Below are 23,340 nucleotides of genomic sequence, written 5' to 3' on the forward strand. Positions count from 1 at the left end.
ATCAGTACTACACCTATAGTTAAACCAAATTTTTAATCCCCTTTATCTTAGGAAAGTTGAGTCCTTTAACAAATATATCAAGATACATCCAGGGAGAATCAAAACAACCTTCCTCGCCCCACTGAGAATTATAACCACTCTCCCATCTTCTTCTTCTTCCGCCAGTGTTTCAGTGTTTTTGTGTTTGTTCAGAGAGCATATAAATCTTACACTTGGGGTTTTTTTTGACGAGGTTCTTCCTTTATTTGCATATATATTTTTTTTCTCTTGTCATATACTTGTATCAGTCTTTTTGTTTGTCTGTTTTTGTTTGTCTACTTCATAAATCTTACCTTGGGGCCCATCTGGGCTGAAACTTCTCTTTTATCTTCCCTTTCTTTCCTGTCTCTCTCTCTCTCTCTCTCTTTTTTTCTTTCTTTTTTCTTTTCTTTTGTCTCTCGTTTGGGTGGGGAATCCTGATTACTCAGAAGTGTTCCAGGGTGCACCTTGACTGCACCACAGTTGATACATCCATCTACATCTGTTCAGTCATCTCCCACCAAAATGACTAGGAGGAGGAATGCCCAACCGAAGAAAAATACAGAGGATGGACCTTCTGCAACAGAGCTAATGGCGATCAACATAGACAATATGTCGGAAAGAGAATTCAGGCTAACAATTATCCAGGCAATAGCTAGGTTGGAGAAAGCAATGGATGACCAAACGGAATTGATTAAGGCCGAACTGAAAGTGACCAGACAGAATGTTCACAATGTTAGGGCAGAGCTTAATGCTACCAGGAAGGAGGTTCACAATGCTCTCAATGAGTTCCAATCTAATCTAAACTCTCTCAAAGCTAGGGTAACTGAGACAGAATATAGAATTAGTGATCTGGAGAACAAACAGATAGAGAGAAAGGATCAGGAGGAAGCCTGGAACAAAGAGCTTAGAAACCATGAGAACAGAATCAGGGAAATAAATGATACCATGAAGCGTTCCAACGTCAGAATTATTGGAATCCCTGAAGGGGAGAAGAAAGAAAGAAGTCTAGAAGATATAGTGGAACAAGTCCTTCATGAAAATTTTCCCAATCTCGCGAATGGAACCAGCATTCATGTACTAGAGGCTGAACGGTCTCCACCCAAGACTATACATTCAAAAAAAAAAAAAATAATCACGACACCTGATAGTCAAATTGAGGAATTATAATTGTAGGTATAACCTCTTGAAAACCACCAGGGCAAAGAGGCTCCTTACTTACACATATCAGATAAATTAGACTTTATACTAAGAACTCTAGTCAGAGATAAAGAAAGACACTACATAAATGAAAGGATATATCCATCAATAAGATCTAACAATTGTAAATATCTATGTCCCCCAATATAGGAGCATCCAACTACATAAGCCAAATGTTAATCAAAATATAGAGTCATATTGATATGAATACATTAATAGTAAGTTATCTTAACTCACCACTCTTCGTAATAGATCACCCAAGCAGAAAATCAATAAAGAAACCAGAGCTTTAGAATGATACAGTGGACCAGATTGACTTCATAGATATATACAGAACATTCCACCCTAAAACAACAGAATACTCATTCTAGACTGTACATGGAACTTCATCCAGAAGAGACCCCATACTGGTTCAAAAATGAGGGCTCAACCAAAAGATTGAGATTATCCCCTGCATATTCTTAGACCACAGTATTTTGGAACTGTAATTCAATGGCAAGAAAAAGTTTGGAAGGAATTCAAATACTTGGAAGCTAAAGAACACCCTGCTTAAGAATGTTTGGATCAACCAGGAAATCAAAAAAGAACCTAAAGAATTCATGTAAACCGGGATGCCTGGGTGGCTCAGTTGGTTAAGTGGCTGCCTTCGGCTTAGGTCATGATCCCAGCGTCCTGGGATTGAGTCCCACATCGGGCTCCTTGCTCAGCAGGGAACCTGCTTCTCCCTCTGCCTCTGCCTGCCATTCTGTTTGCCTGCGCACTGTCTCTCTCTCTCTCTGACTAATAAATAAATAATCTTAAAAAAAAAGAATTCATGTAAACCAATGAGAATAAAGACACATTAGTTCCAAAACCTTTGAGATATGGCAAAGGTGGTCCTAAGGGGGAAAAAACATAACCGTTTAAGGCTTACTTTAAAAAAAAAAAAAAAGAATACATGAGCTTCTTTAGAAATAGAGTTCTCCTTAGATAAATAAAAAATCAACAACAAATTAAGCCAACCCCATGCATAAGAAGGGAAATAATTAAGATTAGAGTGAAGATCAATGAGTTAGAACTAGGGATACAGTACAACACATCAACGAAACTAGAAGCTGGTTTTTTGAATGAATCAATAAATTTGATAAACCACTGGCCAAACTGATCCAAAAGAAAGGAGAGAGGACCTAAATTAATAAAATTATGAAGGAAAGGGTAGAGATCATGACTAATACCGAGGAAAAATATACAATCATCGGAAGTTACTATCAACAGTTATATGCCAACAAGTTAAGCAATCTAGATGAAATGGATGTGTTCCTGGAAATCTATAGACTTTAAAAAATGAATCAGGAAGAAATTGACAACCTGAAAAGACCAATGTCTAGTAACAAGATTGAAGCAGTGATCAAAAAACTCCCAGAAAACAAGAGACCAGGACCTCATGGACCCACTGGAGAATTCTACCAACATTCAAAGAAGAAATAATACCTACTTTCCTGAAGCTGTTTCAAAAAATATAAGCAGAAGGAAAACTTCCAGACTCTTTCTATGAAGCCAGCATTACCCTGATCCCCAAACTAGGCAAAGACCCCATCAAAAAGGAGAATTTCAGACCAATATCTCTGATAAATATGGAAGCCAAGATTCTCAACAAGATCCTAGCTAATAATATCTAACAGCACATTAAAAAGTTTATACATCATGACCAGGTGGATTTTATCCCTGGGTTGCAGGGTGGTTCAGCATTTTAAAATTAATCAATGTGATAGAACAAATCAGTAAGAGAAGAGAGAAGAAGTACATGGTCTTTTCTAGTGTTGCAGAAAAAAAAATTGGCAAGATACAGTATCCATTCCTGATTAAAATGCTTCAAAGTATAGGAATAGAGGGAATATTCCTCAACTTCATAAATTCTGTGAAAAACCCACAGCGAATATCATCCTCAATGGCAAAAAGCTGACAGTCTTCCCTTTGAGATCAGGAACACGGCAAGGATGTCCACTTTCATCATTGTTGTTCAACACAGGACTAGACGTCCTAGAAATAGTAATCAGACAACAAAGAGAAATAAAAGTTATTGAAATTGGCGAAGAAGAAGTCCAACTCTCTCTCTTCACCGATAACATGACACTTTATATGGAAAACCCAAAAGACTCTACTCCCAAACTACTAGAACTCATACAGGAGTTCAGTGATGTGACAGGATCCAACATCAATGTACAGAAATCAGTTGCTTTCTTTTACACTAACAATGAAAATATGGAAAGGGAAATTAGATAATTGATTCCATTTACTAGAGCACCAAGAACCATAAGATACCTGGGAATAAACCTAACCAAAGAGGGAAAGGATCTGTACTTGAGGAACTACAGAACACTCATGAAAGAAATTGAAGAAGACACAAAAAGATGGAAGACCATTCCATGCTCATTGATTGGAAGAATTAACATTGTTAAAATGTCTATACTACATGTCTATACTACATGTCTATACTACCCAAAGCAATCTATATCTTCAATGCCATCCCGATAAAATTTCCACTTTCATTTTTCAAAGTGCTGAAACAAAAAAAACCTAAAATATGTATGAAACCAGAAGAGACCCTGAATTACTAAAGAAAAGTTGAAAAAGAAACACAGAACTGGGAGCATCATGTTGCATGATTTCAATCTTTATTACAATGCTGTGATCCCCAAGGCAGACATAGTGCTGGCACAAAAAACAGACACATAGACCAGTGGAACAGAGTAGAGAGCATAGATATGGACCCACAAGTCTATGGTCAACTGATCTTTGACAAAGCAGGAAAAAATATACAGCAGAAAATGTCTCTTCAATAAATGGTGCTGGTAAAATTGAACAGCTATGTGTACAAAAATGAAACTTGACCATTCTCTTACACCATACACTAAGATAAATTCGAAATGGATAAATGACCTCAACATGAGGAAGGAATCTATCAAAATCCTAGCGATGGACATAGACAGTAACCCCTCCGACATCAGCCAGAGCAACTTCTTTCAAGATATGTCTCCAAAGGTAAAGGAAACAAAAGCAAAAATGAAATTTGAGGACTTCATCAAGATCAAAAGCTTCTGCACAGCAAAGGAAACAGTCAACAATACAAAGAGGAAGCCCAAAGAATGGATGAAGATATTCTCAAATGACAGTACAGACAAAGGGTTAATATCCAGGAACTATAAAGAACTCCTCAAACTCAACACACAAAAAAACCAGATGACCACATCATAAAATGTGCAGAAGACATGAAAGACACTTCTCCAAAGAAGACACATGAAAAAATGTGCATAATCATTAGCCATCATGGAGATTCAAATCAAAACCACATTGAGATACCACCTCATACCAGTTAGAATGGCCAAAATTAACAAGACAGGAAACAACAAGTGTTGGAGAGGATGTGGAGAAAGGCGAGCCCTTTAAACTGTTGGATGGAATGCAAGTTGGTGTAGCCACTTTAGATAACAGTGTGGAGCTTCCTTATAAAATTAAAAATAGAGCTTCCCTATGACCCTGCAATTTCACTACTGGGTATTTACCCCCAAAGACACAGATGTAATGAAAAGAAAGATCATCTATACCCCAATGTTCAAAGCATCAATGGCAACTGTCACCAAACTGGAAAGAACTAAGATATCCTTCAACAGATGAATGGATAAGGAAGATGTGGTCCATAAACACTATGGAGTACTATGCCTCCATCAGAAAGGATGAATATCCAACTTTTGTATCAACATGTATGGGACTGTAGGAGATGGTGATGATGATGATGATTTACTGACTTGAAATAAGTAAAGTAGAGTGAGTCAATTATCCTGTGCTTTCACTTACTTGTGGAGCATAAGGAATAACACGGAGGATATTGGGAGATGCAGAGGAGAAGTCAGTTGGGAAATCAGACAGGGAGATAAACCATGTGAGACTGTGGACTCTGAGAAACTAACTGAGGATTTTGGAGGGGAAGAGAGTGTTGAGTTGGGTGAGCCTGCTGGTGGGTATTAAGGAGAGCATGTGTTGCAGGGAGCACTGGGTGCGATGCCTAAATAATGAATCTTGCAACACTGAAAAAAATAAAAATAAATTTAAAAAAGTAAAAAAAAATACACAAGGACAGAGATAAGAATTCTATCATTCTTTATGTTTATATTTTAAAGTGATAACCCTAAATCCTTAGAAAGAAATATTTGAACATGGATACTGGAAGAAAAGACCTTTGAATGACTTAAACCCGGGAAAATTTATTTTTTTAAGATTTGTATTTAATCTATGATTGATCATTTGTATATATCATTGTAAAACATTAGAAAATTTATGTTGTATACAAAATCTTACACTTATTTTCTAAATTAGGAAAATATATAGTCAATTTTTTTCTTTACAGAAAAACTGCATTTTTAAAAGTTTATCATTATATTACATAACTAGTTATATAAAATTAGATAACATGTTTTAAAGCTTGGAAATATTTGGCTGTTGCTTTTAGAATTCTCAGTTCATTTTCATCAGTAAGTATTTATTTTTTTTTATTTTATTTATTTTTTTTAAAGATTTTATTTATTTATTTGACAGACAGAGATCACAAGTAGGCAGAGAGGCAGGCAGAGAGAGAGAGAGAAAGAGGGAAGCAGGCTTCCTGCGGAGCAGAGAGCCCAATGTGGGGCTCGATCCCAGGACCCTGAGATCATGACCCGAGCCGAAGGCAGCAGCCAAAACCACTGAGCCACCCAGGCGCCCCAGTAAGTATTTATTTTTTAAAGATTTTGTATATTTATTGATTTGTCAGAGAGAGAGAGAGAGAGAGAGAGTGCACAAGCTGGAAGAGTGGCAGGCAGAGGCTGAGAGAGAAGCAGGCTCCTTGCAGAACTGGATCCCAGGACTCTGGGATAATGACCTTAGCTGAAGCCAGTGGCTTAACCAACTGAGCCACCCAGGTGTCCCCATCATTAAGCATTTAAGGAGAATTTACTATTCATTCAATTTATTAGTCACTGACCCAATAATTTATTATTGACTGATTCAATATTCCCATTATTAAATGAAAATAATATTTTATATCACATAGAATGAATATAAAGCATAAAGAATGAGATTGATATAATTTGAATTCCAATCATAGCCAAAGGGAAAACCCAATTAAATTTTTATTAAGATTATATGACTATTGTACATTGACACCATGTCCTCTACTATCTGGCTACACTTAAAGTGTATTGTGTATCCTTATTTTAAATCTGTTCATTAAATGGCTTACTGTCATTTAGCTTACTGTCAGTTAGCCTGGTTTACTTGCTAACTGATCAGATGGTCACAATGATGCCTGTCACAGTCTCAGTGATTATTCCATTGTTTTTGAAATTATTTCCAGGGCAATTCTATGTGATAGGACCCAGAGCACCAGTCATTGGCTTGGTTGGGGAAGAGGCTCTGTTTGTCCTGCCAGCTCAGCCCATCAGTGGATGCTCAGAACATGGAAGCGAAATGGTACCCTAATGATCCTTATGGCCTGGTGCATCACTATAGTACTGCCCAGGTTGATATGGAGCAGCAAAGGCCAGAATACCGAGGGAGAACAGAATTCCTGAAGGAGAATATTACCAAAGGGCATGTTGCCTTAAAGATACATCCATTCCAACTTTCAGATGGAGGGGAGTATGCATGATTCTTTGAAAGCTCCACATACTACAATGATGTAACATTCCAAGTGTTGGTTACAAGTAAGTTTCTCATACACAATTATTATTATTGTTGTTGTTGTTCTTATTGTTATTATTTATTTTTGATCAGGAGTCTAAAGTATCCGTTTAGATGGTTAAAGTTGGCTAAATCTGGGGCGCCTGTGTGGTTCAGTGGGTTAAAGCCTCTGCCTTCGGCTCAGGTCATGTTCTCAGGGTCCTGGGGTCGAGCCCTATATCTGGCTCTCTGCTCAGCGGGGAACCTGCTTCCCCCTCTCTCCCCCTCTGCCTGCCTCTCTGCCTACTTGTGATCTCTGTCTGTCAAACAAATAAATAAAATCTTTAAAAATATAAATAAAGTTGGCTAAATCTATACATACACTATGATGGAATGCCAAGAAATTTAAATATGTAAAATTATTCTAATCAGTCCATCTCAGCATTCTTTGGCTCTAGTAAAATATATTTGCATCTTTTCTATGCCAACACCGTTACTTTGGAGGAAAGAAAGAACAGGGGTTATAGTAGATATGATCTCAGAAGACTCAGTCCCAGAAACGTATCTTAGTCTCTATTCAGAAACACAGAATGAACTAAACAGAGGCAGAAAGAATCTCACCAGCCTGCTATCAGGCTGGGTTTTTTGTACCTTGCTGCTGCCCATTCTGATAATAGTCCAATCAAATGTGGTGTTTCTGACTCCCCGTATGACAACCATATTTATTCAGATCCTTTCATAATTTCTCCCCTTAGATCTCATTCCTCTCAGATATTTTCCACACAAACAAGACAAAATAAAACAAAACAACATAACTGTACTGCTAGAATGAAAGTTAAGCTTTCCAATTCAACCATGCACTGAGCGATAATCAGCATTTTCTCTATAAACATTGTGAGACCTTATATTGAGCTCAGATGATGAGTTTCTCTATCCTCTCCTTTATAATGGACATTAAGAGACATTAACCCAATCCATCAGATGGAGCCAATAATATTGACCTTCTTCCCAAAGACTGGGAAATTCTTCTCCTCCAGAACTCCCTTACCTGTTTCTAAATATTCCTACCTCCTATTTAGTGAAAATTCTGATTATGAACTAAGTAATCCGTAATCCATATTTACATACTAAACGGTGGATGCTTATGTAATTTTCATAAATTAAAGGGAGTTGTTGTGAAGAGATTTACTTGCAAGTTTTAAACACCTTTTTGAGTCAGAGTTTTTGTTACCAGACACTTTGATTCACACATCCCCTAATAGTTTTTCTGCAGAGTAAAGGAGCGAATAGTTGCCTCCTTCTGTGATTCCTTCCTGGGTTTAGAGTAAAGCTGCATCTTTAGGTAAGTAAACTGGGATTCCTCAGTGGAAGTCTCTATTGTATGCAAATGAGTGTCACTCCCACAGAGGCATTTAGCCAGGCACTAGGAATGAGATCAATTATGTTTACCTATTCACTGAGTTTTGCCTTTAGAACAGGGATAATTCACTCTACTGTGGTAACTTACCAAGCAATCCAGGTGTTAGACATCCAATTCATGAAGTCCTACAGACATTTCCTAAACCTTGGGTAAACCCATATTAGGAGGTCTGAATTTGAGAGCCAATTGTTACTTGAAAGGTTCCGTGACAAAAGGACGAGACTGATACAAAGCGAAGGTCAAGCAAAGCTTTATTTTGCGTCAAGCACCGAGAATCAAACTGACCTGCCAGGGCCATCTCTTGCAAAGATGCGACCCCTCCCAGTCTCACAGACTAATTTTTTATAGAGTAAAGGCCATGTGGTTGAGCCTGGCCACACACAGGTGGCCAATTGAATTACATTCTACCCCATGATAGTCATTTAATTTAGCCTATGACCTTGGCTAGAATTTGTTTGGAGCCCAAAAGGCAGGGCTCACACTTCTTGGTGGGTAATATGTGCGCTTTCCCTTGATTGGACATCTCCAGCTGGCATGGCTCATCCTTGGCGGGTAGGGAGGTAATACGTGCACTTTCACTGATTGGACATTTCCACCTGACCGGACACGTCCTTGTATGTGGGCTCCGTTATCAGGGGCTGGTCAGTCATATTTCACCAGTTCTGTTTCTAAACACTTTTTTCTTGTTGGGAAGGGGCAGGTTCAATCTAAGTTTACTGCATAAACAATAAAATGGCTCGCTCTGGGTAAGTAGGCCCTTACATTACTGTTGCTTCTTGAATAAACAACATGTCATTTCTCAGGATCATCAAAATTTTATCTCAGACTTAACTTGTTATTTGTACAGTTTTCCTATCACTGAATAGAAAACAACTTTCCATTAGTCTTCCATTTTACCCCAGTTTCTTTAGAAGAATGCATTTCCTATCTTGAAGTTATTACCACTCAACTCTGGCATTGTTTCAGATTGATTTTATTAGCTGAAAAAATTGTTAGTTGACACACGTCCTAGAATTTACTTTACAATCTCCTATATCTTATAGATGAGGTTATCTGATACATCACTTTGTTGACTTTTCCAAATCATATATGCAAGAGAAGTTGTATTTGCTACTCAAGCACAATTTTTAAAATAAAACTAAGATATGTATGTATGTAGTGTATAGTGTCTAACACAATATAATAAATTTTTTTTAAAAAGATAAAATTAAACAAAAAATTCAGACATAAAAATAAATAAACAAAACTAAGATAAATCCTATGGTGATCTTAATTTGTACTGTGGATATATAGTGTATAAAATAGTGATTAATTCCACCCACCTTTTTTACTAGGTCTAGAACATCCAAAGAAATTTTAACCAAACTTAACAAAAAATATTTCCTAAAAGCTAAGAAAGAAAATTGAAAGTTCTGATATTAGATGACATAGCCTTATAATGATGATGAACACTATAGGTTTTATCTCCTTGCCATGGTCATAAGACAATGAAAATCCCAGAGATTCAAAATGGGTAAAAATGGTATTTAAGTCATCCTGTGCTATGTCAGAAGCCATCCTGGCCTCATGTATACCAGTCAGAAACCCACAATAGTATGAGAACCATGGTGACGTGATTTCCTCTCTTATTAGCTAACTTTTTTCCTCTTTAGCCCCTCAGTATTGACTTGATAACTCAAGTTACATCATTAATGGCTAAGGCAATATTTGGAATATATGTTTCAATCCTCTAAAAATATCCATTCCCTCACCCCTATTTCCCACCCCTATTTTTAATTGAGGCTTAACCTGCACAATGCATTTTACCCTTAGACCACAAATTTAATGAGTTAAAGAGAATGGTATAACTTGAAGTACAACATTACTTTTCTCTCTCCAAAAATTCTGATATTAATGAAACATTTATTGTGTTTCTAAAAAAAAAATTATAGAATTTTGTCTTCAGAAAATACCCACCAATAATTGTATTTCTCTTCAGGTCCTAGAAGGTAGCCTGAATATGTGAAATGTAATGGGATGTCCTTTCAAATGTAAAGATCCTGGAAAATGAAAAACATATTTTCTTTGTATTCTTAATTGATGAACTCTTTAAGGTGAATAATATTTATTACAACCCAGTAAGCAGTTTAATAGAGTAATTTTTATACCCATTACATGGGTTGAGACCATTTTTATCCTCATTTCACAAACAGGGAATGGAGATATAGAGATGTTGGTCCATTAGTTGCACTGGCCTACTCTTGCCAGCCAGTACAAATGTACTTTTTGAATCTAGAACTTATCCTCATAATCATGATTCTCCAATGATTCTCAAAGCTACTATATTCTGAAAATACCATTTATCAGTACCAGTACTGGGGGACACAGCTGTGCCAATGAAGTCATCATTGGTGTAACATGTTATTTACTAACTCCTGGTGATTTGTCAGGGTCTGGCCCTCCATGTAGTATCAGATAACATTAGATCATTTTCTTTTACCAACTTAATAGAAGGACTGCCATAACAAATTACTGCAAATATGATGGCCCAAAACAACAGAAGTGTATCTTCTCACAGTTCTGGAGAACATAGTCCACAATCAAGGTATCATCAGCATTATGGTCTCAGGGAAGCATCTGAGAAGAATGCTTCCTTGTCTCTTCCAGGTTCTGGTAGCCCCAGGCATGACTTGTCTTATGCTGGGATCTGTACATTCTCTGCTGCAAACTTCACAGGGCCATTTTCCTGTGTCTCTGTGTCCAAATCTCTTTCTTATATAGAACATATTCACTTTGGATTATGATCCACCCCAGTCCTGGATAACTTCCTCTTTACTAATTACTTGTACAAAATGGTATCCAAATAAGTGCCACTTATTGAAGGTTAGGACTGGAACATATCCTTTCAGAAGACACATTTCAACTCACAATAGGGCTAATTTGATCCCAATAAATTTGATCTTTGTTGTTGTTGTTATCACTGTATCAGTTACTCTACATAATACTGCATAGAATGCTGCACTCTTATCCACTGAACTACAGAAGACAGTAGCTTAAACCAGAGCTTCTTTATTCTGTGGTAAAGGCAGAAAGGAGCACAGAATCAGAAGAGTGGCTAGATACTGTGCGGTTCATACATTTCTTATCATGATGTTTTTGCCACATCCATATAATTCACTTTTGAAGATGACTCACACTCTGCATTCTCCAGCCCTTGAGAAGGGATAATGAATGAAGAAAAGGTATCTCTTTACTTTAAGGAAAATAGTCTAAAAAGCATATACATCATTTTCATTTGAAACACACCATTGATATCTTGAAGTCACTTCTAATTTTAAGTCTGGAGGGTTGGAACATGCATTCTTAACCAGGGCTGATATATACAGAGTTAAAATTTATATTGTTTCCCAAAGGGTTCTATCAAAAATGGAGGCTACTAACCACGTGTTAAATGAAATTTAAATGTTTTTGATAAACATTTGATTGATTAAAATATGAAATTCAGTTCCTAACAATATTTCAGGTATTTAGTAGCCACCTGTATCTAGTTAATCTGGACCACACTGATGTCAGTAACATTCCCATCATAAGTTCTTATAAAAAATAACATCTTTAGAATTAGACATTAAAAAATATTTGAGAATGACTAGTAACTTGCCTCACAAAACCACCAACTCATGTGTGCCTTTAGCTTTGATGTTCCAAGTGATTTGTTGGATGTTTTTCTACCCAACTTTAAGAATCATCAAATAAATTACTCAGTGATGTTTCAAAGTGGGGGAGGTAAAAGGTAAACAATACATACATGCTGGGCGTTTGGGTACTTTATTAAATGTTGATACAGCTGGTTTCTTTTTTTCCAAAATTCTTTGTGACTAGTTTCTTTTCTTTTTTTTTTAATTTATTTTTTATTTTCAGCATAATAATATTCATTATTTTTTCACCACACCCAGTGCTCCATGCAATCGTGCCCTCTATAATACCCCCACCTGGTACCCCGGCCTCCCACCCCCCTGCCACTTCAAACCCCTCACATTGTTTTTCAGAGTCCATAGTCTCTCATGGTTCACCTCTCCTTCCAATTTCCCCGAATTCCCTTCTCCTCTCTAACTCCCAATGTCCTCCATGCTATTTGTTATGCTCCACAAATAAGTGAAACCATATGATAATTGACTCTCTCTGCTTTACTTATTTCACTTAGCATAATCTCTTCCAGTCCCGTCCATGTTGCTACAAAAGTTGGGTATTCGTCCTTTCTGATGGAGGCATAATAGTCCATAGTGTATATGGACCACATCTTCCTCATCCATTCGTCCGTTGAAGGGCATCTTGGTTCTTTCCACAGTTTGGCGACCATGGCCATTGCTGCTATAAACATTGAGGTACAGATGGCCCTTCTTTTCACGACATCTGTATCTCTTAACTCTACTTTTATAAATAAGAAAATTGAGTTTCATAGAAGTTAGTTAAAATGTAAGATGGCAAGAAAACATTTGGAGATGTTTAATTTCTCTGTCTTTGGCTATTCTAGTCTCAGGTAGGGCTCCTCATATCCACATTGAGCCTGGAAATAAAAAGGACTTCAAAATGACCTGCATGTCCACGGGGTGGTATCCAGAGCTTGAGGCGAAATGCAGAAACCATCAAGGACTGCATCTGGTACCAGGCTCTGAGACAAAGACAATGGAAGGAAGTGCATTGTTTCATGTGGAATCATCTCTCACAGTGGACAAAAGTTCAAGAACAGAAGTGTCCTGTGTTGTAAGGAACAAAATACTCAATGTTGAGTAGGAAGTGCATGTTTCTTTGGCAGGTCAGTTATCATTAGCAATATCATTGCTAATTAAGAAGATTTATTTTTTATCATTATGTTAGTCACCATACAGTACATCATTACTTTTTGGTGTAGTATTGCATGATTCATTGTTTGTGTATAACACCCAGTGTTCCATGCAGTCTGTGCCATCCTTAATAGGGATACCCAGGCTCACCCATTCCCCCAAACCCCTCCCTTCTAAACCCCGCAGTTTGTTTCCTGGAGTCCTTGGTTTTTCATGGTTCATCTCCTCCTCTGGTTTCCCCCTTTCATTTTTCCCTTCCTTCTCCTAATGTCCTTCATGCTATTTCTTATATGCTGTAAATGAGGGAAATCTTATGATAATTGACTTTCTCTGCTTGACTTATTTCACTTAGCATGATCTCCTCTAGTCCCATCCATGTCAGTGCAAATGGTGGGTACTCATCCTTTCTGATGGCTGAAGAATATTCCATTGTGTGTATGGACCATTCATTACCCATTCATCTGCTGAAGGGCATCTCGGCTCCTTCCACAGTGTGGCCATTGTGGACATTGCTGCTATGAACATGAGGGTGCATATGGCCTTCCTTTTCACTACATCTGTATCATTGGGATAATTATGATCTTGCTGACAAAGATCTATGACTGACACAGCAAGAATATTCTAGTTTATCCATTTGTGATTCTTAATGTGGAAGTCTTATAAAAATTCATATTTGGTCTTGTTTTGTATTCCTTTTTATGATAGAAATGTCATTATGCACAAAGGCATTCAAAGTGAGCAAAAGTATTTTGAGGAATCTTTCAAAGCTCCTCCTAAACTTCTGATCCCACTGCCTAGGGAAAGCTACTCTTCACTACTTGGTGTTTTTTCCCATCTGTCAAATTGAATTTGAATCCTGGCAGAGCCATTTACCAGCATCATGATCTTGGGTAACTCTTGAGCTCTCTGTGCTCAGTTCCCATCTGTTATATATGGGTAATATTACTGTCTACCTCATGAAATTTTTATAGTAACAAAAATAATTAATATCACAGGCAAAGAAGAGCTCAGACTTCAGTCTATTCTTTATACCTACCAAAAGTGATCTTTCAAAGAAAGAAATTGCCCAAAGTATCTCCTCCAACTTACTGTATATGCAAATACCTTTATTTGAAGTATTTCACTCTATCAACAGCGACCTTCTCTCTCTCGTCCTTCCTACCTCCTCAGCTTCATTTTTCATCCCTGTCTTCCATGTCTCTAATTCTCCCTACCCCACATAATTCTCTGAACATATTCCAACATGCAATACCCCCTGTAGCTTGTCACTGACACATTTGTCCTGCTTTTCTGTAACTAAGGGTTTCCTTCTGGTCCCTCAATACTTTATTTTATCTTCCCACAAAACTGTCATCAACTTTTCTGTGTTCAGTGCCCTCCTTACTCATACATTTTTGTGATTATATGTTTCGCTATTTCCCCAGATAGAATAAGAAACTCCTGAGGACATTTCATCATCTTTCTATTATGTTTCCATTTCTTAGAAAAACACTGAGCCATAATATGCTTTTGTACAGTAGATAAATATTTGTTTCACCTCCTATCAACAAGCAAAGTGTCATTTCTTTTTTTATTGTTTTCTTACTATTTTTAATTTAATTTTATTTTTCCAGTGTTCTAAGATTCATTGTTTATGCACCACACACAGTGCTCCATGCAATATGTGCCCTCTATAAGGCTTTAGTTTGGGAACTCACATTATTTTAAGATAATTAGGAAGACAAAGGGCTGATATCTGAGATTTATAAAGGACTTCTCAAACTCAACACTCAAAAGACAGATAATCCTGCCAAAAATGGGCAGAGGCCGTGAAGAGACACTTCTCCAAAGAAGACATACAAATGGCTAATAGACACATGAGAAAATGTTCATCATCATTAGCCATCATGGAGATTCAAATCAAAAGCACATTGAGATAACACCTTACACCAGTTACAATGGCCATAACTACAGTAAACAATACGTGTTGTGTAGGATGTGGAGTAAGGGTAACCCTCTTCCCCTGTTTGTGGGAAGGCAATTTGGTGCAGCTAATTTGGAGAGCAGTGGGGAGTTTGCTTAAGAAATTAAAAATAGAGGGGCCACCTGGGTCGCTCAGTTGGTTGAGCAACTTCCTTCAGCTCAGGTCATGATCCCAGACTTCCAGGATCGAGTCCCTCATCAGGCTCTCAGCTCCTTGGGGAGTCTGCTTCTCCCTCTGACCTTCTCTCTCATCCTCTCTCTTACTCATTCTCTCTCAAATAAATAAATAAAATCTTAAAAAAAGAAATTAAAAATAAAGCTGCCCTATGACTCTGCAATTGCACTACTCGTTATTTATCCTAAAGATAGAGATATAGTGAAAAGATGGGCCATCTGCACCCCAATGTCTATAGCAACAATGACCACAATTGCCAAACTATGGAAAGAGCCAAGATGCCCTACAACAGACAAAGGATAAAGAAGACATGGTCCATCTATACAATGGTATTATGTCTCCACCAGAAAGATGGATACCCAACTTTTGTATCAACATGGACAGGACTGGAGGAGATTATGCTGAGAGAAATAAGTCAAGCAGAGAGAGACAATTATCGTATGTTTTTTACTTACTTGTGGAGCATAATAAATAATATGGTGGACATTAGGACAAGGAAAGTAAAAGAGAATAGGGGGAAAATGGAGGGGGAGATGAACCATGAGAGACTGTGGACCCTGAGAAACAAATAGAGTTTTGTAAGGGAGTTGGTTAGGGGGATGGGTAAGTCTGGTGATGAGTACTAAGAAAAGCATGTATTGTATAGAGCACTGGGTGTGGTGTATAAAAAATGAATCTTGGAACACTGAAAAAATAAAATAAAATTTAAAGAAATAAAAAATAAAATAAAAAAATAAATTTAAAAAGTGCACGTGTACACACACACACACACACACACACACACACACACATACACATAATGAGGAAGAGAACCTGAGTTTGGGAATGTGAAAGAAGCAAACACACATACCAAATAGAGGATTTTTGTTCAATAACTTTAGGGTTACAAAGAATAGAGGAAATTAGGAGATTCTTACTGAGATTTTTATACAGAAGAAATGAGTTGAAACATATAATAAGAAATTATGAGTTGAGAAAATATTATAAAGCTATTGAAAGTCTGAATGTAGGAGATACTTTTTTTATATTTTAATATATTAATGGGTTTAAGATCACCAAATAAAAATTCCAGAGACATCTTGTTGAAATCTTAAATGAGAGTAGTCTCTGACACCTTGTCTTTGACACCTCTTTTAAAATAAGTATTAATTAGAAAAATAACAAAACAATAGTTATTAATTTTACTGATTACAGTTGCAAGCTGGCAGATATCTCATAAGAAACCTTATTTATTTATTTATTTTTTAAAAGATTTTATTTATTTATTTGACAGAGAGAGATGATAAGCAAGCAGAGAGGCAGGCAGAGAGAGAGAGAGGAGGAAGCAGGTTCCCTGCTGAGCAGAGAGCCCGATGCAGGGCTCAATCCCAGGACCCTGAGATCATGACTTGAGCCGAAGACAGCGGCTTAACCCACTGAACCACCCAGGCGCCCTCATAAGAAACCTTAAATTGATTTAAACATTTGTCTCTAAAATTCATGGTTTACCATGAATCCCATTTGGCTTATTATCCAAGATGTCAGTTTCTCCTTTAATCTTTAGAGAAGCTCCACATGCCTCTCACTCATTGACCTATTTTCCAGATCATATATATGTTTATGTAGAAAATAACTGGATAGAAAGAACACATGACAGACAGTTTGGGGAACCAAAGGTGAAAAATTGGAAACAAATATGAAAAGAAATACCTTATTGCATTTGTAGGTTTTTATTAATTATGACAGAATTATTTGTTACATAGAGTAATAGAGTAATATTAATGTTGCTAAATCTTGATTGTAAGTACATAGATGTCTGATGCATTACTTGTATGTTTTCAGCATATGAAAACATTGTGATCATTTATAAAATAAACCTTCTGTATCTCCATACATTAGGAACAAGAAAGGGAATGGAAGCCTCTTTAGCATTCCTGAATTCTGTAGAATTCCAGGGAAGGATAGGTGAGGCTTAGAATCTGGGGGTACCTGGGTGGCTTGGTGGTTAAGTATCTGTCTTCAGCTCAGGTCATGATCACAGGGTCCTGGAATCGAACCCCGCACTGGGCTCTCTGCTCAGTGGGGAGCCTGCTTCTCCCTCTCCCACTCTCTCTGCTTCTATTCCCTTTCTCACTGTGTTGCTATCACATAAAAAAATAAAATCTTTAGGAAAAAAAAAAAAAGAATCTCTGTCATTTCTAGCAATGTCTCCTAAAAGAGAACTCCTGGGATCTGTTCACAGAAGCCAAGTCATTGAAGCCAAGCTAGATACTTAATGAGACAATCTCTGTTTTTCAGATTCCTTATTTCTGGAGGACTTTACTTGGACAGTGTGGTTGGTTGTTCTCCTGGTTCTCCTGGTTATCAGTGTAACCATCTGTGTTCTATTTCTGCATGCTAAAAAAGCCAAAGGTAAATGAAACAACAAGAACAACAACAAACAACTCAAAGAAACCCAAGACAAAAACAGCAAAAACTGTGGGGATTGGGTTCATTTGTGAAAGAAGTACGTTGTAATATTAACACAAAATTCATAATTGGTTTGTAGGGGGCATTTAGCATTTCAATTGGAAACAAGAAAAACTAATCAGAAAAAAAAATATTTAAGTACATATTCAAAACTCTGAGCGTTTTTCAGAAAATAGAGGTTGTCTGGTTAAGGTCAACTATTTTCATGTAGTTTTGGGACCTAGATGGGGTGCAGTGGGGTGGAATCTAGAGACAAAGACCAAGAAAGAATTTCTGAAACATCTTTGGTGCAAAATGATGGTTTATTAAAGCACAGGAGCAGGACCCATAGGCAGAAAGAGATGCTGCTCTGGGGTTTGTGAGGTGTGGCTGATTATATATCATGGGATTTGGGGAGGTAAGGAAAAAGGGTGGTCTAAAAGAACTTTTATGTATTAAAGAAGACACACAGGATACAGATAGTTTTGCCATTTGTTAAGGTTGTTTTTCCATTAAGTAAGGCATTAACAGTAAGATAGTTGGGAAATTCTTGGAAGAATGTCACACTTTTTCTATCATACCTCCTTGTCAATGAGCTTTAGGCTTAGAAAAAATTCAACTTTATTTACATTTTTCTCTGCCTCAGCCTCCCTCAATTTTATGGAGGGGAGGATGATATTAGGGTTTCGGGAATAGAGTTATGGACCTCTGGAAGTAGGCTATTTTTCCTTGTAAATAACTGGGACATTTGTAGACTTAGGGAGACTCAGGTCTTGCAGGATTGTGATCTCTACCAGTTAAATGTTTGTTTTCCCTCTAGGGCAGCCTGGAGTGGCTAAGGAATGTCACATATACCTTACAGGGGCAAATGTGGCGTGTCAGCTTCTGCCTTGTCCTCAGCTAGCCTTCTGTTTCTTATAAGAAAGCATCAAGAAAAAAAAATGCACTTTATTTCTGATCTACACTTAAATTTGAGGGTTTAGAAACCAGATTATATCTCTGTTTATGTGCTTGTTTATGTACCCAGAGTTAATACAATTCTCTGTCACATCATTTGTTAATTGAAGTTAGTTTAGCATCAGGATGGCATTTTCTGGTTTCAGAATGCGTGTGTTCCTTCATATATTTGGGGGGAGTGTAATCTAGAGCAGTATTCAGAACATTTCTTTATGAGCATAAGCGAGAAGACATTAAGAAGTTCAAGTTTTGACCATGACTCCCCATGATGGCCTTTCTCTGCAGGGAGTGAAATGTCTAATAGAGAGCCTGTTTCTCTGTCATTTAAATTGATGACTTTTAGCTAAGCAGGACTGACTACCATAGCCTATGACCCTTTTGTGCCTCACTTTTCAATGTGTCTGATGAGATCTTTAAACAAATGCTCTCCTCCGAACTAATGGAAGTATTCTAGATGGCATTACATTAGTTATTCCTTTAGATTTAAGATGTATATCATTCTCCATTGATTGAATTTCCAGTATCTTAAGCATTACTTTCCTGCCAACTTTACCTCAATTTGTGTTGAAAAGACTCAGGACAGTAATCAAAGGTAAAACTAAACAAGGAAACAAACAGCAACAGCAACTATAAAAATTCCCAGAGTGTGAAGAGATGCACAGTGCTGTGTTAAAGTTCTACTCTCATCACCTACCAGTTCACACAAATGATTATACTTCATATCCCTAAATTAATGTACAATGTAGACTTTTCTCAAAATGTGCAATACTGGGGGCATCTCTGTGGATTAGTGGGTTAAGCCTCTGCCTTTGGCTCTAGTCTGATCTCAACAACCTGGGATGGAGCCTGCAACAGGCTCTCTGCTCTGGAGGGAGTCTGCTTCACTCTCTCTCTCTCTCTCTCTCTGTCCCTCTCTGTCTGCCTCTCTGCCTACTTGTGATATCTGTCTCTGTCAAATAAATAAATAAAATCTTTAAAAAATGTCCAATATTGTTTACTTGGTCAATATGAAAAAAAATTAGTTTTTTCTAAAACCATTGGAAACATATTTTTCAAGGTAGAATAAGAGGATTTATTAACTAGAGGGTCATAAATCAAAACATAAGGACATCATTGGGTATTCTTTGAACAAATGACTAAGTGGCTAATTATGTGGAAAATGTATATAATTTACAACTCTGTTGTCATTGCTTATTATCAATACATTAATTCAGTCAATTTTTTTTGTTTAATTGAAAGATTAAAAAAAATTTTAATTTGAAAAAAAATTGTTGATTATACTGGAATTAAAATGAAAAACAAAAGTATAGCTGACAAACAATATTATATTACTTTCAGGTATACAACATAGTGATTCAATAAACTCCATACATTATGCTTGGTTCCCAAAGTGTAGCTATCATCTCTCACTATGCAATTATTCTAATACCAGAGATTATATTCTCTATGTTGCACCTCTCATCCACATGATTTATTCATTTCATAATGGGAAGCCTGTACCTCCCACTCCCTTTCACCTTTCACCCCCAACCCCTGCAACCACCAGTGTGTTCTCTGTATTTATGGATCTGGTTCCATTTTATTTATTTTGTTTTTTAACATTCCACATAAAAGTGCAACCATGGGCTATGTTTTGTCTGACATCTCACGTTAATACCCTCTAAGCTCAGGTGCCTGGGTGGCTCAGTGGGTTAAGCCGCTGCCTTCGGCTCAGGTCATGATCTCAGGGTCCTGGGATCAAGTCCTGCATCGGGTTCTCTGCTCCGCGGGGAGCCTGCTTCCTCCTCTCTCTCTCTCTGCCTGCCTCTCTGCCTACTTGTGATCTCTCTGTGTCAAATGAATAAATAAAATCTTAAAAAAAAAAGTGGATAATTTCTAAAAAAAAAAAATACCCTCTAAGCTCATCCATGTTGTTGCAAATATCAAGATCACATTCTTTCTCTGTCTGAATGTATACAAATCATATATATATGTATATATATATATACAAACGTATATATGTAGATCTATAGATATAGAGGTATATATAGATCTATATATAGATGTGTATATAAATATATATATATAGTGAGATAGAGATCTAGATCTCTCTATATAGATAGATATTTAGATTTCAAGATCTAGATCTTAGATATCTATCTCACATCTATGTATATAGATATAACTATAATAGGTGATACAGATCTATATATATGATATATAGATCTAGATATAGATCTATAGATATAGATAAAAGTATAGATATCTAGATATCTATCTCACATATAGTTATCTATATAACTCACCTAACTTTACATATATATCTAGATAGATATAGATACCTATGTATTTATCTCACATATTATTTGTTCTTTCATCTGTGCAAGGACACTTCTTAGGTTGCTTCCAGATCTTGGATATTGTAAATAATACTGAAATAAACTTAAAGGAACCCATATGTTTTTGAACTAATATTTCCATTTCTGGAGGGTAAACACCCAGTAGTGGAACTACTGAATTATACAGGATTTCTCCTTTAATTTCCTTTTTTAATTAAATTTTATTTTTTTTTCAGTGTCCCAAGATTCATGATTTATGCACCTCACCCAGTGCTCCATGCAATATTTGCCACCACCTTTTTAATTTCCTAAATAAATCCTTTGCTCTTTTCCACATTGTCTGCAATAGCTTAGTTTCCCATTTCAGTATGTGACAATTCCCTTTTCCCCACATCCATGATAACACTTAGTATTTATTGTATTTTTGATACTAGCCATTGTGACAGGTAACCAATGATATCTCTTGGTTTTGATTCACATTTCACTGGTAATAAGCTATGTTGACCATTTTCACCTGTGTCTGTTGGCCTCTGTATAAGATTTTTGAAAATCATCTATTCGGGTCCTTTGCACATTTTCAAATGAATTATAGTTGGTTTTTATTCGTTTTTTGTTTGTTTGTTTTGTTTATCTTTTGGTTTTGGTTTTGAGTTGTATATGTTTTATATATTTTGGATGTTAAAGTCTTACCAGATATCAATACAAGTCTCTTTTCCCATTAAGTAATTTGTGTGTTTGTGGTTTTTTTTTAAGATTTTGTTTATTTATTTATTTGAGAGAGATCACAAGTAGGCAGAGAGGCAGGCAGAGAGAGAGGAGGAAGCAGGCTTCCCAATGAGCAGAGAGCCCGATGCTGCGCTTGATCCCAGGACCCTGGGATCATAACCTGAGCCGAAGGCAGAGGCTTTAACCCACTGAGTGACCCAGGCGTCCCTCTTGTTTTGTTTTGTTGATAATTTACTACACTTTATAAAGGCGTTTCTTTAAGGATTAAAGGTTTTTGTTTTTATTGTTGTTTATTTGTTTGTTTGTTTTTTACGATTTCATTTACTTACCCGACAAAGAGAGATAGAGAGAGAGACAGTGAGCTGAAGGGAGAGGGATAGAGAATCTGAAGCAGACCCCATGCTGAACACAGAGTCGGTTGCGGTAATTGATCTCACTTCCACAACATCATGCTCTGAATGAAAACCAAAAGACTGATGCTTAACTGACTGAACTTAGCCACCCCTGTGTAAGTTTTTTAAGTTGGTCCAGTCCCAGTAGTTTGGTTTTTGTTTGCTTCCCTTGCCGGCACAGACATATACATACAGATGTTGTTATGAACAATGTCATAGAGGGGCACCTAGCACCTTGTGTCAGCCTCTGTGCTTAGGAAAGAATCTGCTTGAAATTCTATCCATTTCTCTCCTTCTGCCCCTCCCCTGCTCATGCTCCCTCTCTCTCTCTCTCACTTTCTTTCTCTCCCATTGAACAAATAAAACTAATAATCGTATATATATGAACAATGTCCAAAAGACTGTTGCCTATATTTTCTTCTATAGCTTTATGAGTTCAGATCTCAGTATTTAAACCATTTTTGTTTCTGTGTAGGGTTTAATGAAGTGAATCAGTTTTATTATTTTGCTTGTAGTTATCCAATTTACATAGGACCATTTTTTGAAGAGAATTTATCTTCCCTGTGTACATGCTTGCCTCCTTTAATTGACCATATAAGTATGGGTTTATATTTGGTATCCCTATTTAATTCCATTTATCTGTGTGTCTATTTTCTGTGGCAGTAACATACTGCTTTAATTATAATAGATTTGTGGTATATTTTGAAATCTGGTATTATTACATATCCAGTTTATTTTTCTTTCTCACCATTGCTTTGGATATTCAAGGCCTTTTGTATTTCTGTACACATTGGACAATTATTTGTTTTAGTTTATGAGAAACTGTTATTGGTATTTTGATTAAGATTATCTTGAATCTGTAGCTTATTAGGGTGTGTGGATATTTTAACATTAAAAATTCTTCCAGTTTATCTGCATGGAATATATTTCTATTTGTTTTTTGTCATCTAAATTCCTTGGTTGCTATTTTATAATTTTCAGAGTATAGGTCATTTAACTTCTTGGTGAAGTTGAAACCCAGATTTTTGTTTTTCTCATGAAATTTTATTTATTTTTTTACTTTTTTAAAGACTTTATTTATTTGACAGAGAGAGACCACAAGTAGGCAGAGAAGCAGGCAGAGAGAGAGAAAGGAAGCAGCTCCCCACTGAGCAGACAGCCTGATGCAGGACTCGATCCCAGGACCCTGAGATCATGACCTGAGCCGAAGGCAGAGGCTTTAACCCACTGAGCCACCCAGGTGCCCTCTCAT

Source organism: Mustela erminea, chromosome 3, assembly GCF_009829155.1.
Source record: "Mustela erminea isolate mMusErm1 chromosome 3, mMusErm1.Pri, whole genome shotgun sequence".
Taxonomy (NCBI): domain Eukaryota; kingdom Metazoa; phylum Chordata; class Mammalia; order Carnivora; family Mustelidae; genus Mustela; species Mustela erminea.